The sequence below is a fragment of the Hypomesus nipponensis genome, chromosome 16 (assembly GCF_054491055.1).
Source record: "Hypomesus nipponensis isolate SF chromosome 16, ASM5449105v1, whole genome shotgun sequence".
Classification (NCBI taxonomy): Eukaryota; Metazoa; Chordata; class Actinopteri; order Osmeriformes; family Osmeridae; genus Hypomesus; species Hypomesus nipponensis.
Genome location: NC_140376.1, coordinates 1036041 through 1050881, shown reverse-complemented (window position 1 = coordinate 1050881; position 14841 = coordinate 1036041). Strand labels below are relative to the sequence as shown.

The window sequence follows — 14841 nt, the reverse complement described above, 5'->3', positions numbered from 1 at the left end:
ATTTAGCAGATGGTTTTATCCAAAGTGGCATACAAATTACACATCTACAAAGTCCAGCAGAAGATCAAGGATCAGAATTACATAGTTCAGACAGTGTTGCGGTGGTCAGAGTCAAGGAACGGTACGTTTTTACGAGGCGTACTGCAGAAGAACCGCGTCTCAGCTGGCAGAGACGTCTATGTATAATAAACCTTCCGATAGCGCCTGAGCGTTGGCTCCACGTGTAGAACAGGGCTCGAGGTCACAGGTTCAAATCCCCGCTGTACGTCGCTATGGATAAAAGCGTCTGTTAACTACAGAACATATGTTGTTCTGTGGTTTAACATCCCAGGTTACGTCATGAGAGGGTGGGGTCTTACGTCCACTGCACGTTATTTTACCTTGTAGCAGCTGTACTTCAAAGTTACATTCAGCTGAGGGAAAAATTGCCTCATTGTCACAACGGAAAAAAACTGGATTTCAACAACAACAAAAATAATTCGCATGAATTTGACAAAAAGTTTATTTTTACACGTCTAGGCTGTGCGCATTGGGAACACATTAAACTGAAGAACATTTAGGCAGCGATCAGACAGCTCAGGGACGAAGCTCTCTCGTTCATTAAAACCAGCTGAATGAGGCAGCCTCGGTAACACGGCCCCTGAACCGTACAAACCCCCGGGGTTACACTCGAGTTGAGAACCATTAGCTTTCACTGGATTTTTCTCAGCCAAGGAGTTGGGAAATCGGGAAAGAAATCCCTTCCCTCTATCCAGAGCGAAAATGAGTGAACGTAATCTTTACTCTCTACTCTCTAATCTCAATCAGCTGCAGACACGCTCTCCCTCTCTCTCTTTACACGCGCATACGCACGGGCTCTTCATGAATGGGAACTTCCAGACATCAGAATCTAATGAAGCCGTGATGAAGACCATTGATTGGACAAACTTTCACTCCGGTGTAGCGTCATCGGAATTCTACTGCATGCGGCTTTGAAATTGCCTACTTTATAAAACGATGAGAATTCATAAATGCTTAATTGTAACTCAGAAATCTGAGCGGCTGCGATAGTTTGAGGCCGCAAAGAGAAGTTTCAGTCTCCAGTTTCAGTCTTTTCTTTACATGAAATCAATGTGGGCGGGATCAATGCCCGAGACCGAACAAAGAAATGCCCGATCAATTACTTGGTGAAGCGAAGGAGACTTTCTCCAAACCCGTTACTGTCAAATTACCGGCGAGCGATTACCGAGTGAGTCTGATTCCGTGCAAACTATATGGAAAATGATTTACTAAACACACATATTGCTCGAGAGTGTGTCTGAGTAATAGTCGTTTTGGAATACGACTATTAGCCGACAGTTTAAAATGATCGGTAGTTGAGAAATTGGCTTCAAGCCTACAGTGTCAGAGACGTTGTGAAACTCTTTAAAAAAATCATCTAATCCGACATGCATTAATTACCTTAACTGAATGCGCAAATGTAAGCCCGAAAATATTTACACTTAAATTCAACTGAATTACAAATACTATTTACAGTTTAGTTAATAAGCTACGTGAAATTACATCGATTCTCGAAACCCATTAATAACACATTCAAATTCAACAACTAAATAACAATCGTGATAAGCGACAACTCGTTATGATGTTGTCACTCAAAAAGCCGGTAAAAGAGATGTAGCCCCCAAAGCCAATCCGTACAAAAAAATATTTTCCAACAAAACGAGCAAACCTTTCCACACTCTCGATAGTCGTCAAACACATACCATTGTTGAATCATCACACATGCAGATATGCTCATACAATAAAGAACTGCCGAAGCATTTGCATGAATCAATCGTGAATCTATAAGGTTAGTGAAAATCCCCTCTGTCATAAATCAATAACGATGCAATACCTTTATAACTCCTGGATCGCCTTCGAAAAGTCCAGAGTCGGAATTTGAAACGAGATGCGTGTCCCAGAATGGTTTATTGAACTGTAGTCTTGTGAGAAAAAGAGAAAAGTTAGAGAATTGCCGTGATTGGAAGAGGGGAGGTGCTTTTTTTAAGAAATACCGTGAGGGGGTGTTCTAACGGCCTGTAGGACTAACCCACATTCCTGAACATTCACTGGAGTCAACCCTCACACACACACACACACACACACACACACTTCACTTCACTTATACCCACCATACACCCCAAACCCCAAGACTTAGAAATAATCACAGACATTGATTAGAAAAACTTATCAACTAATTGTCCCTTAATAAAGGCACAGTGCCTGGGTTAGACACAAATCAAACTTTTTTCAGCAAAAAAGAAAAAAGGAAGGTATTTTTATTGTACTGTACTTTATCACATGTTGGTGTTTGGATAACTTTGTCTTGACAGTTGACCAAGTCGTGGAGGTTAAAACCACCCCTCTAAGAATTGTCCCTTTAGCAAAGTGTGACAAGTTAATGCCTGCCATTTGTACAGGCGTGTTATTTAGGCCCCGGCCCGGTGGGAAGTGGGAGTGAGGGCAGCTTTAGTGTCGCTGCTCAGAGGAAGTCCAGGCAGAGTAGCTGCTCCTCTTGTCATCAGGGTGGTATATGGGTCTGGAAACAGCTGAACACACCCCCCATGCTGCTGCCTTCAGAGAGGGCTGACGGCACAGTTGTTTGTCTTAGGAAACAGATTGGCAATTACACACACACACACGCACACACACACACATACGCACACACACACACACCACACAGCCCACAGCAATCACACACACACTGAACAGCAATCACACACACACACAATTGTGAGGTCAGCTATAGAAGTGAACCCTTAAGTTACATCAGACTGTTGTGAAAGAGAGACACTGGTCCTCTTAACCAACTAGTAGATACTGATCTGGGGCCAGGGGCCTGGGGCCAGGGTCTGGGGCCAGGGTCTGGGGCCAGGGCCTGGGGCCAGGGTCTGGGGCCAGGGTCTTGGCTGTGCTGCTCTGGGTCGGGCCCCTGGGGGGGGTTCTGACGTGGAAGCGAGAGACTCCCCTGACAGAGGTTCATGTTGAAGCCAGCAGGCACAGCCAGGTTTGAAACTATTACATCTAATTAGGGGAATTTGTATGAAATGTTCTACCACTTAAAAACAAGCAGTTACGGACACAGACACACACACAGACACACACACACACACACACAGACACACACACATAGACACACACAGAGACACACACACTGTACTGTACATGCCAGTGTCTCTGGTCATGACTATCTGTTCTCATTTGTAGCACCACACAGGGCTTAGCCTTGAGCTGACAGACCCAGCCAGCCAGCCAGGCCATCACCCAGCCAGCCAGCCAGGCCATCACCCAGCCAGCCAGCCAGGCCATCACCCAGCCAGCCAGCCAGGCCATCACCCAGCCAGCCAGCCAGCCAGCCAGGCCATCACCCAGCCAGCCAGCCAGCCAGCCAGGCCATCACCCAGCCAGCCAGCCAGCCACGCCATCACCCAGCCAGCCAGCCACGCCATCACCCAGCCAGCCAGCCAGCCACGCCATCACCCAGGCCAACCCAGGCCCAACCAGTCAGTCGGGGATTAGAAATGTGCTGGACTAGATATCTTGCTGGAAGACCCCCCCCCCTCCAGGTTAAACAGACCCACCTCCTCCCCACCCAGAGCCTGGCCCTGTCGGAGTGCCCAGCCCGGCAAAGAGGAAATCCCCCCACTCCATCCCACCACTTCTCTCCGTCTGGTTCCCATCTGAAACAAGCGAGGAACATTGCTAACTTCTTCCTTCCACCTCCAGCTGTGGAGACGTTGGCATCAGGCAGCCTATCACGTACAGAGTGTCCTAGACCATGTACCCACAGACAGGAGAGAGAGCGTCCTGGACCATGTACCCACAGACAGGAGAGAGAGCGTCCTGGACCATGTACCCACAGACAGGAGAGAGAGCGTCCTGGACCATGTACCCACAGACAGGAGAGAGAGCGTCCTGGACCATGTACCCACAGACAGGAGAGAGAGAGAGCGTCCTGGACCATGTACTCACAGACAGGAGAGAGAGCGTCCTGGACCATGTACCCACAGACAGGAGAGAGAGAGAGCGTCCTGGACCATGTACTCACAGACAGGAGAGAGAGAGAGCGTCCTGGACCATGTACTCACAGACAGGAGAGAGAGCGTCCTGGACCATGTACCCACAGACAGGAGAGAGAGCGTCCTGGACCATGTACCCACAGACAGGAGAGAGAGCGTCCTGGACCATGTACCCACAGACAGGAGAGAGAGCGTCCTGGACCATGTACTCACAGACAGGAGAGAGAGCGTCCTGGACCATGTACCCACAGACAGGAGAGAGAGCGTCCTGGACCATGTACCCACAGACAGGAGAGAGAGCGTCCTGGACCATGTACCCACAGACAGGAGAGAGAGCGTCCTGGACCATGTACTCACAGACAGGAGAGAGAGCGTCCTGGACCATGTACTCACAGACAGGAGAGAGAGCGTCCTGGACCATGTACTCACAGACAGGAGAGAGAGAGAGCGTCCTGGACCATGTACTCACAGACAGGAGAGAGAGAGAGCGTCCTGGACCATGTACCCACAGACAGGAGAGAGAGAGAGCGTCCTGGACCATGTACTCACAGACAGGAGAGAGAGAGAGCGTCCTGGACCATGTACTCACAGACAGGAGAGAGAGAGAGCGTCCTGGACCATGTACCCACAGACAGGAGAGAGAGCGTCCTGGACCATGTACTCACAGACAGGAGAGAGAGAGAGCGTCCTGGACCATGTACTCACAGACAGGAGAGAGAGAGAGCGTCCTGGACCATGTACCCACAGACAGGAGAGAGAGAGAGCGTCCTGGACCATGTACCCACAGACAGGAGAGAGAGCGTCCTGGACCATGTACCCACAGACAGGAGAGAGAGCGTCCTGGACCATGTACCCACAGACAGGAGAGAGAGAGAGCGTCCTGGACCATGTACTCACAGACAGGAGAGAGAGAGCATCCTGGACCATGTACCCACAGACAGGAGAGAGAGAGAGCGTCCTGGACCATGTACTCACAGAGAGGAGAGAGAGAGCATCCTGGACCATGTACCCACAGACAGGAGAGAGAGAGAGCGTTCCTGGGTTGTCAGTGGTCAGAGGGGTTTCTTGTTGCTGCACGTTGGAGCATGTTGTCAGAGCTGCAGCTGTTAGGGGTAGGAACTCTCTGGACGCACCTTTGTAAAAGCTGTTTGTCTTCCACGGATCAGACGGAGAGACAAGCCTGGGAGGTGAGACAGGACAGAGAGACAAGGCTGGGAGGTGAGACAGGACAGAGAGACAAGGCTGGGAGGTGAGACAGGACAGAGAGACAAGCCTGGGAGGTGAGACAGGACAGAGAGACAAGGCTGGGAGGTGAGACAGGACAGAGTCCAGGTGGAGGGGGGGGTGGTAGTTGGGTTGCTGGCCTGAGATTAGTGACGTCTGTAAAGCTCTGTCTATAAAGACAAGCAGGACAAAAAACAGATGATCCAGTTGGTCACCATATGAGGCTAGGACCGACCTTACCCTCACACCCTTCACACACACACACACACACACACACACACACACACACACACACACACACACACCCCCTTCACACACACACACACACACCCTTCACACACACACACACACACACCCTTCACACACACACACACTCTCCCTCTTTCCTAATGACAGGGTTTCTGCCGGCATTACTCTTGGTGGGTTTCCGTGTGAAGTGTGTTAGTAGAGGGATTGTGAGGGGCAGCAGGCCAAGTGTGTGTGTGTGTAGTGTACGTGTGTGTAGTGTACGTGTGTGTAGTGTGTGTGTGTAGTGTGTGTGTAGTGTGTGTGTGTAGTGTGTGTGTAGTGTGTGTATGAGTTGGTAAGAGATGAGAGAGTGTGCTGACTAGAACTCGTCAGGTTTTTGGTGCATTGCCCAGTCTGGTGCTGTTGGAGCCTGGAACATTACCAGGGGGGCTGAGGGCACCAGGGGGGCTGGGGGGGGCAGGGGGACTGGGGGGGGCTGGGGGCACCAGGGGGGCTGGGGGCACCAGGGGGGCTGGGGGGGGCTGGGGGCACCAGGGGAGCTGGGGGGGACTGGGGGCACCAGGGGAGCTGGGGGGGACTGAGGGCACCAGGGGACTGGGGGCACCAGGGGAGCTGGGGGGGGCTGGGGGCACCAGGGGACTGGGGGCACCAGGGGGGCTGGGGGGGGGCTGGGGGCACCAGGGGACTGGGGGGGGCTGAGGGGCTGGAGGCGCAAGATGAAGAGAGAAGGACAGATGAAGAGAGAGAGGATTAGAGAGAGAGGAAGAGACAGAGAGGAAGAAAGATGGAAAGAAAGAGAGAGAGAGAAAACCAGAGCCCCTCAGTGTTGGGACACCAGGAGGGACAGATGATCCCTCAAGGAGGTCATTACTGTGGGATTCTGGGTAACCATGTGGGGGGAGGCAGCGGCCAGCTTGTGGTGAACACAGGAAGTGAGAGACGCCACATCTTCCCATAAACCTCCTTTAACCTCCTGCCAATATTGACTTTCTCATTGTGAGGTTCATCGTGTTCTGAAGATAGAGGAGCAGCCAGTGTTGAAGTCAACTCAGGGTTCAGTTATTCTGGGAGCATTAAGATGACATCATCCAGAACATGGATGGAGTTGCTATCTGATTCAGATTCTTTCTAGAGAATTAAACCTTGTGTTGTTTCTTCTGTCTCTCCTCCTCCTCCTCCTTCCAGAAGAAGATAGCCTCACATCACAGAATCCTCCTCCCCTCCTCCGCTCTCCTCCCATCCACCCCTCCCTCCTCCCCTCTCCCCTCCTCCCCCACTCCCCTGTCCCCTCTCCCCTCCTCCCTCCAGCTACAGTGAGGCAGGACTAGAGGAACGCAGCACTTCAAAGACAACACGACTAAAGACAAAGAGCTCCAGTGTTCTGGAGGACGAGAACGTGTCCTCTCATAAAACAAACACAAACACACTGATCCACTTAAAGAGGAGAGAGGGGGAGAGGAAAAGGGAGGGGAGAGGAGGGGAGGGGAGGGGAGGAGAGGGAGAGGAAGAGGAAGAGGAGGAGAGGTGGGAGAAAGAACAGGAGGGTCTTCATCCCTGACGAGGACAGTGCCCAACGGCCTCTTCAAATGAATCAGAAGACAGGACAGGGGGAAAGAAAGAGACTGAAAAGGGGAGAAAGAGGGAGGGAGAGAAGTATAGTGGGTGAGAGGGAGAAAGAGGGAGCTGTTCGATAGATCCTTGTAACTGTGAAAGGACCAAGGTTAGAGAGGGAAGGAGAGAGAAAGAGGGAGAGAGAGAGAAAGAGAGGGGAGGAGAGAGAAAGAGGGAGAGAGAGAGAAATGTTGCAAGATTCCAAAAGAGCGGAAAGAATCCTGTGCTTGCTAACAGTTCGCAGGACTAATGGTTTTCAGATGTGGACGACGTCTTCTGTTTTGAAAGCTCATAAAACATCGCATCTCAGGGGAAGCCAAATAACGGTTGGAATTTACAGCACAAAATCACAACTGGACTCAAACACAACATCCATTATGAATATTCTTTCTATGTTTGTCAAATAGACATGTTTGTCTTTGCCTCCTGCTTCATAAAGACCCAGACATGGTCATCCTGCCTCCTGACAACCACTATCTTCCTCCTCCTCTTTTTCCTTCCTCCTCCTCCTCCCCTCCTTCCCTCCTCCTCCTCCTCTTCCTCCTCCTCCCCTCCTTCCTTCCTCCTCCTTCTTCCCTCCTCCTCCTCCTCCCTACCTCTTCCTCCTCCTCCTCTTCTCTATAGTATTTTATGGGAGGTTTCTTTCTCTCTCTTTTCTCCCACTTCCTGTTCGTTCCGAGGGGACCGGTCTCTGGTAGGGGTGAGGTCATCTCACATCCTGACTGTAAAGCTATCTGCTGCTCTACGCGGGCCACAGTCAGATAGCCAGCCAGACAGTCAGACAGTCAGAAAGCAACTAGCTAGCCAGCCAGTCAGATAGCCAGCATGCCAGCTACATGCTATGCTATGCCAGCTACATGTTACGCTACACAGGAGTGTAAAAACGTAAATCTAAACAAGAATAATTTCCATTGTGCTCAGTTCTGACTAGATGAGAAGACCCTGGTGAGGTAATCGTTCCTCAGCAACACGCCCCTGGTTGCCCAGCCTGACAGGGGCGCAAACAGCCTTTTATGAGTGTGAAAATGCAGTAAAGCAGGTGAAAATGCAGTAAAGCAGGTGAACTCAGAACAAATGAATGAGCATCACAAGCCTGAGTCAGTGAGAAGGGGAGGAGGGGGGAGGGGGGAGGGGGGAGGGGGGACAGATGTTAAGACACTTGGCAGGGAGATGGAACTATACCTGCCTGCCTCGTCTGACAGACTTCCTGCAGCTGGTAGCACAGCAAGTCCAAAACACACAGCAGAGAGAGAACCTGTGTGTGTGAGAGAGTGTGTGTGTGTGTGGCAGATAGTGTGTCTCTGAATACATGGGTTTTCTACTGTCTTCTAATGTTTGTGTGTGTGTGAGAGAGAGACAGAGAGAGAGAGAGAGAGAGACACAGAAACAGAGAGAGAAAGAGAGAGAGAGAGGGGGGGGGAGAGAGAGAGGGGGAGAGAGAGACAGAAATGTCATGTTGTCCTGCCACCCAGACACGCATGTAGAAGGTCACGCGTGTAGAAAGTCACTTTCCATTGCTGACGCTGGTACAGATGCTGTTAAGGTCTGTATCAGGACCACCCAGGAGTCAGGGCTAGAGTGAGTGTGTGTGTGTGTGTGTGTGTGTGTGTGTGTGTGTGTGTATGGGGGGGTAGAGTGAGTGTGTGTTACTATAAAAACATTGAAGATGTGAAGACATAATCAGTCAGTTTCACACTCTGTACACCCCCAACACACACACACACACACACACACACACATAGTAGATGCACACACACACACACACACACACACACATAGTAGATGCACACACACACACACACATCCCAAATATGTACACAACTATACATTCAAGTGTGTGTGTGTGTGTGTGTGTGTGTGTGTGTGTGTGTGTGTGGTGGAGGGGCAGTTTAGGTAGAGGGCATCAGGTGACCAGCTGTGTTTGTCTGTTAGGCTGCTAGGAGGACTGATCTCTCTGTCTCTGTCTCTCTCTCTGTCTCTCCCTCACCCCCTCACTCCCTGGCTGTGGCTGGGTGTCACCCCATATGGAGGCTTTGAAGACGTGGCTTCCTGAGGTGAGGTGGCAGGTTGGGGGGTTAGGTGGGAGGTTGGGGGGTGAGGTGGCAGGTTGGGGGGTGGTCTCACCGGAGGTCAGGGCTGGAAGTTCCAGGTGTAGCCCTGCCCCCTAGGGCCCCTCCATGAAGAGAGAGAGAGAGAGAGAGAGAGAGAGAGAGAGAGAGAGAGAGAGAGAGAGACTGTGTCTGTATATCTGTCCTCCATGGAGACAGAGACAGGACTGTGTCGGTATGTCTGTCCTCCTCTTCCTCCTCTCTGGGGTCCAGGTGAAGGTCTGGGGCCAGTAATCACCAGACTGTTGGATTGAGAGACGCACCTTATGGAGGCCTCAAACAGCCCTGTAGCAGCCCTGTAAAGCTGCTGTCTGTGTTCTTGTGAATTGAATTGCAGACCTTTTTGTGGTACAGTACCAGAGCGTAAGAAATGATTTCAGGTGTGCAGGGTGTCTGTGTGTGTGTGGTCTCATTGTGGAAGTGTGTTAAGTACAGTGTGTTTCCTGCATCTGTTGCTGGTTGAGGTTTGGCCTGTGTGGGAGCCACAGCTACGTCAGAGCAGCGCAAGACTTCATTAGCCTGCTAGCTACGCAGCGACGTAGAGGAGTCTGTGTGTGTTTGTGTGTTGTGTGTGTGAGTGTGTTGTGGGTATGTGTGTGCGTATGTCTGAGCTTTAGACTAGCATCAGGAATGCTCCCTCTCTCCTCTCTCAACCCTTCTATCTTCATTAGGGTCTGTCCCAAAACGCTGGTCATGTGATTTACTTCCCCGGGCCTGATGTGGGGCAAATTCCTACACTGGATCAGTCAAGTTCCCCTGACACACACACACACACACAGTCACGCACATACACAAACACACACATGGAAACGCACACATGGAAACACACAGATGAAGATGTCTGGGCCTCCCAGCTGCCCTAGTCCCTCACTGCTTCAGCCCTGAGAGAGAGAGAGAGAGAGAGAGAGAGAGAGAGAGAGAGAGAAAGGATGGAGGGAGGGGGAGAGAGAGAGAGAGAGGATGGAGGGAGGGGGAGAGAGAGAGAGAGGATGGAGGGAGGGGGAGAGGGGAGAGAGAGAGAGAGAGTGAGAGAGAGAGAGAGAGAGAGAGAGAGAGAGAGAGAGAGAGAGAGAGAGAGAGAGAGAGAGAGCGAGAGAGAGAGAGAGCAAGGGGGTGAGACAGAGAGGAAGATTGAAATGTTCCTGCAGTTTTGTTCAGCTGAAGGACTCCTTAGGCCAGGAAACCATGACGACAGTGATGATGACACGGTGACAGCACACCTAGTCTGACAGAGGTGTGAGACCCGGTGGAGCTCAGCTAATCGATGCCAGACACCTCACAGCTACATGCTAATCTCCAGCTACATGCTAATCACCAGCCATATGTTCCCCTCTCCTCCTTCACTCCTAGTCCCCATCCTCCTCCTCCAGGTTGTTCTCACAGTAAATTGGACAAACATGATGCATTCAGAGAGGACTTCACGGTCCTTTCCATAATAATAACAATTACAGAAATGCTAATGACAGATGTCCTTACACAGTAATGTCTATGATGTCACTGGGAGACAATGACAGGCCTTGGGCTGGCAGCTGGGCCTGTCTGAACCTGCTGCTAAGAGCAAAGAGCCACAGGCTAGGTGGGTTAGGCTGGGCTATGCTAGGCTGGGGTGGGCTAGGCTAGTCTGGGGTGGGCTAGGCTAGTATGGGCTAGGCTAGTCTGGGGTGGGCTAGGCTAGTCTGGGCTAGGCTAGGCTAGTCTGGGGTGGGCTAGGCTAGTCTGGGCTAGGCTAGGCTAGTCTGGGGTGGGCTATGCTATGCTAGAATGAGTAAAATTGATGGTTGACGCCCCAGGAGTCTCTGAACCTTCCCAGTGACATGGCCCACCATGCCCCTCCCCCTCAGTCCTGCCACAACTTGACCTTTGACCCTGCCTCTTGTTTGCCTGTTAATTAAGGTCACTAAGAGGTCGGTGAGAGAGGCTGGCCCCTGTGCTGGACCAGATAGGGTCTCTCTCCTCGTGTACCCATCAGTCTCTCCTCTCAGGAATGTGAAGAGCTCATGAACTCACGTACCTGATGAACACTCTCCTGGTGTTCCAGGAGCAGCCGATTGGCCGGCCGTGATCCTTCACGGTTAAAGGCAGAGTAGGTCATGTTATAGAGACACCATTTTTCATCTTTGCTGAAATAAACCTCAAATCCCGATAGCGATCAATTAATCAAATGATCTGGTTGTAAAATGGTTTAAATCTCATATTTGTGGCCGTCTAAGGACTGTAATAAACACAACCAATCATTGCGTTTGTACGGAATGATATGATTGGACGGCATTCGGACCAAATGCAATGATTGGACGGGCTATATATCTGTCGATGTGCAAAATTACCGACCCTGCCTTTAACTGGTCCAGGGTGTTGATATAGGAACCACATATCTGGCGCCATCTGCTGGAAGCAAGATTCACTATTGGAATCAGGAAGGAACCAGGTCAAATCTTGTTGGTGAGAAAGGTTTTCAACAAGCCAGGGTCGACATTTTTTTCTGGGGGGGTTCAGCAGAAGGGCTGTGGACCTTTAGCTAGTTGTGTTATCCTTGTCTTCGTGTGGGTGTGGGGGAAGAGGAGAGGTTATTGCCGTGTTTTCTTGAGGGACCCGAGAGGAGTGCTTTCTCTGGGGGCTTGGGGGAACACGCCAAGAACAACAGGATGGAAACAGGGGGAGAGGAGAGAGGAGGGGGAGGGGGAAGAGGGGAGAGGGGAGAGGAGGGGGGGGGGAGAGGAGGGGGGGGGGAGTCCCCATTCCTGGCCTGAAACAGTGGTCCTGTTGTTTAGGGAACAGTGAGGAGAAGGACACACCTAGCATGGGGAGAGGGGGATGGTGAAAGAGAGAGAGATGGTGTGAGGAAGAGAAAGACATGATGTGAAAGAGAAAGATAGATTGTGTGTGTGTGTGAGAGAGAGAGACAGCGAGAGAGAGAGAGAGAGAGAGAGAGAGGAGGGGGGAGAGAGAGAGAGACAGAGAGAGAGGGAGAGAGAGGAGGGGGAGAGAGAGAGAGACAGAGAGAGAGGGAGAGAGAGAGAGAGAGAGAAAGAGAGACAGAGAGAGAGGGAGGCCCAGGCTTAGTCAATAGGGACATTAGTGGGATTCCTCTGCTGAAAGTTATAGAGGGCCAGAGAGGTCTGGCCTGGCTGAAACTAGGCCTTGTGGGTGTGTGTGTGTGAGAGAGAGAGAGGTGTGTGTGTGAGAGAGAGAGAAGTGTGTGTGTTTATGAGGGAGAGGATCCCGTGGGAAAGCAGAGAGTGTGTTTCCTGGAGGACCCCCCTTTCCTCTCTCTCTCTCTCTCTCTCTCTCTCTCACTCTCTCTCTCCCTCTCTTTCCACCTCTCTCACTCTGCATCTCCTTCTCCCTCTCTTCCCCTCTCTCTGGGCTACAGTGTGACTGACCCTGGCCTGGTGTTCTGCAGTCATGTGACTGCTGGTTTCCTGTGCACATTCCCCACCTCTCCAGGGTGTTATTGTTGGCCCAGAGAGACAGAGCTGCCAGACTGGGAGCCTGGGCTTCAGGAGGGCTTCCTCTCCCTCCCTCCCTCCCTCCCTCCCTCCCTCCCTCCCTCCCTCCCTCCCTCCCTCCCTCCCTCCCTCCCTCCCTCCCTCCCTCCCTCCCTCCCTCCCTCCTCTCCCTCCCTCCCTCCCTCCCTCCTCTCCCTCCCTCCCTCCCTCCCTCCCTCCCTCCCTCCTCTCCCTCCCTCCCTCCCTCCCCCATCCACCTCTCCTCCATCCTCTCTTCCTGCTCAGCATCTCCTAGACTAGCTGTACCTCAGCTTAAAAACCTGTCCATCCTTCAGGTTTATGTGCAGGATGAACAGAACGGTTTTCCTGTGTTTTATCAAACTGTTGTATCAGACTGTGTTGTGGACTGTTCATTGACATGTCAGTTTGTCTGTTGGACGACTTTGATCACATCTGAGCTCCATTCCACCCCGCCGTGAGCCTGTGTTGTGATTGGCTGCCACACAGGAAGTGAGCTCATGACATGGTCTTGGTTATTTGGACGACAGTCTCATAGTCCGTGACACACACACTTACTCAAACACACACAGACGTACACACACTTACTCAAACACACACACACTGTTGTCTCTAAGGTTATGGGTCTTTAGACGCTGCTCTATAAAACACTCTGTGGCCCCATGTCAAGAGAAACACTGGTCGTGTTCTTTCAGTCCTCTAAGACGTCTGTGTCTATCTGCCCCTGCTGTAGCCTTTGTTTTGCCCTTGTACGTGTGTGTGTCAGTGTGTGTTTCAGTGTGTGTTTCAGTGTGTGTGGGTGTGTCAGTGTGTGTGTCAGTGTGTGTGTGTGTGTCAGTGTGTTTCAGTGTGTGTTTCAGTGTGTGTTTCAGTGTGTGTGTGTGTGTCACTGTGTGTTTCAGTGTGTGTGTGCGTAGCCAGACATGAGGAATGAGGGTATAGTTTTCACAGCACCAGGAATGTAACAGCCTGTCAAACACAAGATCCCAGACAGTCAGACAGACAGTCAGACAGACAGTCAGACAGACAGTCAGACAGACAGTCTGGGTCACTAAGTGATGTTATCACACTTACACACATATGTAAATACCGACAACCTATGCCATCGCAGAGCTAGCTTCTTGGTGTATGTGGTTAAAGTGGTTTTTATTGAGGTGGCCAGTGGTCGGCTGAGGGCTCTAGCGACAAACGCTAGTTTGAGGTTAGAAAGCAGGCTTGATGGAACCCTGTCGGTTGGGTTAGGGTTAAAGTGGGAGAAACCTGTGTGTGTGTGTGTGTGGTTGGTTGGTCTACAGTGTTAAAAGACGTCCTTATCTGTGTGCCCTTTCTGTACACTTAAAGCTGCAGAGAAATCTCCCCATCCACTTTCTCCTGTCTCAGGGACAGAGTGAGGGGTAGAAACCACGACATGGCCGATTAGCGCTCAATGTTATCATCTATCTCTGCCGAGGACGACCGGGGAAACGTGACTGATATGATCTCTTCATGGAATCTCCCTATACTCTTTGTGGTACAGAAACTGTGCCTATAGGTGGCAGTGTAGCCTACGTTACAAAGTTAAATCATCTGTATCATATAATATTAAATTGAGTTATGTTTCACATTTTCATTATCTTTCATTTAGGTATATTTTTTTGTTAATTCATATGATGTGTTAACGAAAGCATCTAGTTAGGCCTAACTAACGGCTACTCAATGGAATCTAATCTAGGCCTACTGTTAGTTTATCGCTACCTAAAGGAACGTGACCAAGTTAGTTTTGAACACAGCACGGTGTTACTTTTGATAGGGGCTTGATAATTTAATCCACCTGTTAACACCAACATCTGACCTCTAATTTAACCACCAGATATGTTTTGTGGTTTACCTGTTAGCCGTCTCCTTATGTAGAAATGTTTCGCGGTTTTAAGTCCTTATGGACGGAGCTGATGCGGAGTTGTGTTGATTTGAACTGAACTTTAATCATCTGTGCGTTTACAAATTTACTTCCACATCGTTGAACAAAAAATTGCAGACAACGCTTAAACAGATGTCGAGTCTTTAAACACAACGCGGTCCACGTTAGTCCATTCCATTGAAATCACCCAATTGGCTTTCAGATACAGTAATGGAAATAGTTATTATCAGATACAGTTATCATTATTAGAC

General features: G+C 50.6%; 2 protein-coding genes across 2 annotated transcripts in view; one reads left to right on the top strand and one right to left on the bottom strand.

The window, feature by feature from the left end:
• The window catches only part of fbn3 (fibrillin 3), a 49345-nt gene extending 47163 nt beyond the window's left edge, over positions 1-2182 (bottom strand). Inside the window, exon 1 of the mRNA XM_084675583.1 lies at positions 1874-2182. The gene's annotated coding sequence lies outside the window, so the exon portion shown is untranslated. The remainder of the gene's footprint in view (positions 1-1873) is intronic.
• The window catches only part of cers4a (ceramide synthase 4a), a 72496-nt gene that overhangs the window by 45243 nt on the left and 12412 nt on the right, over positions 1-14841 (top strand). The gene's annotated exons all lie outside the window — the stretch shown is intronic.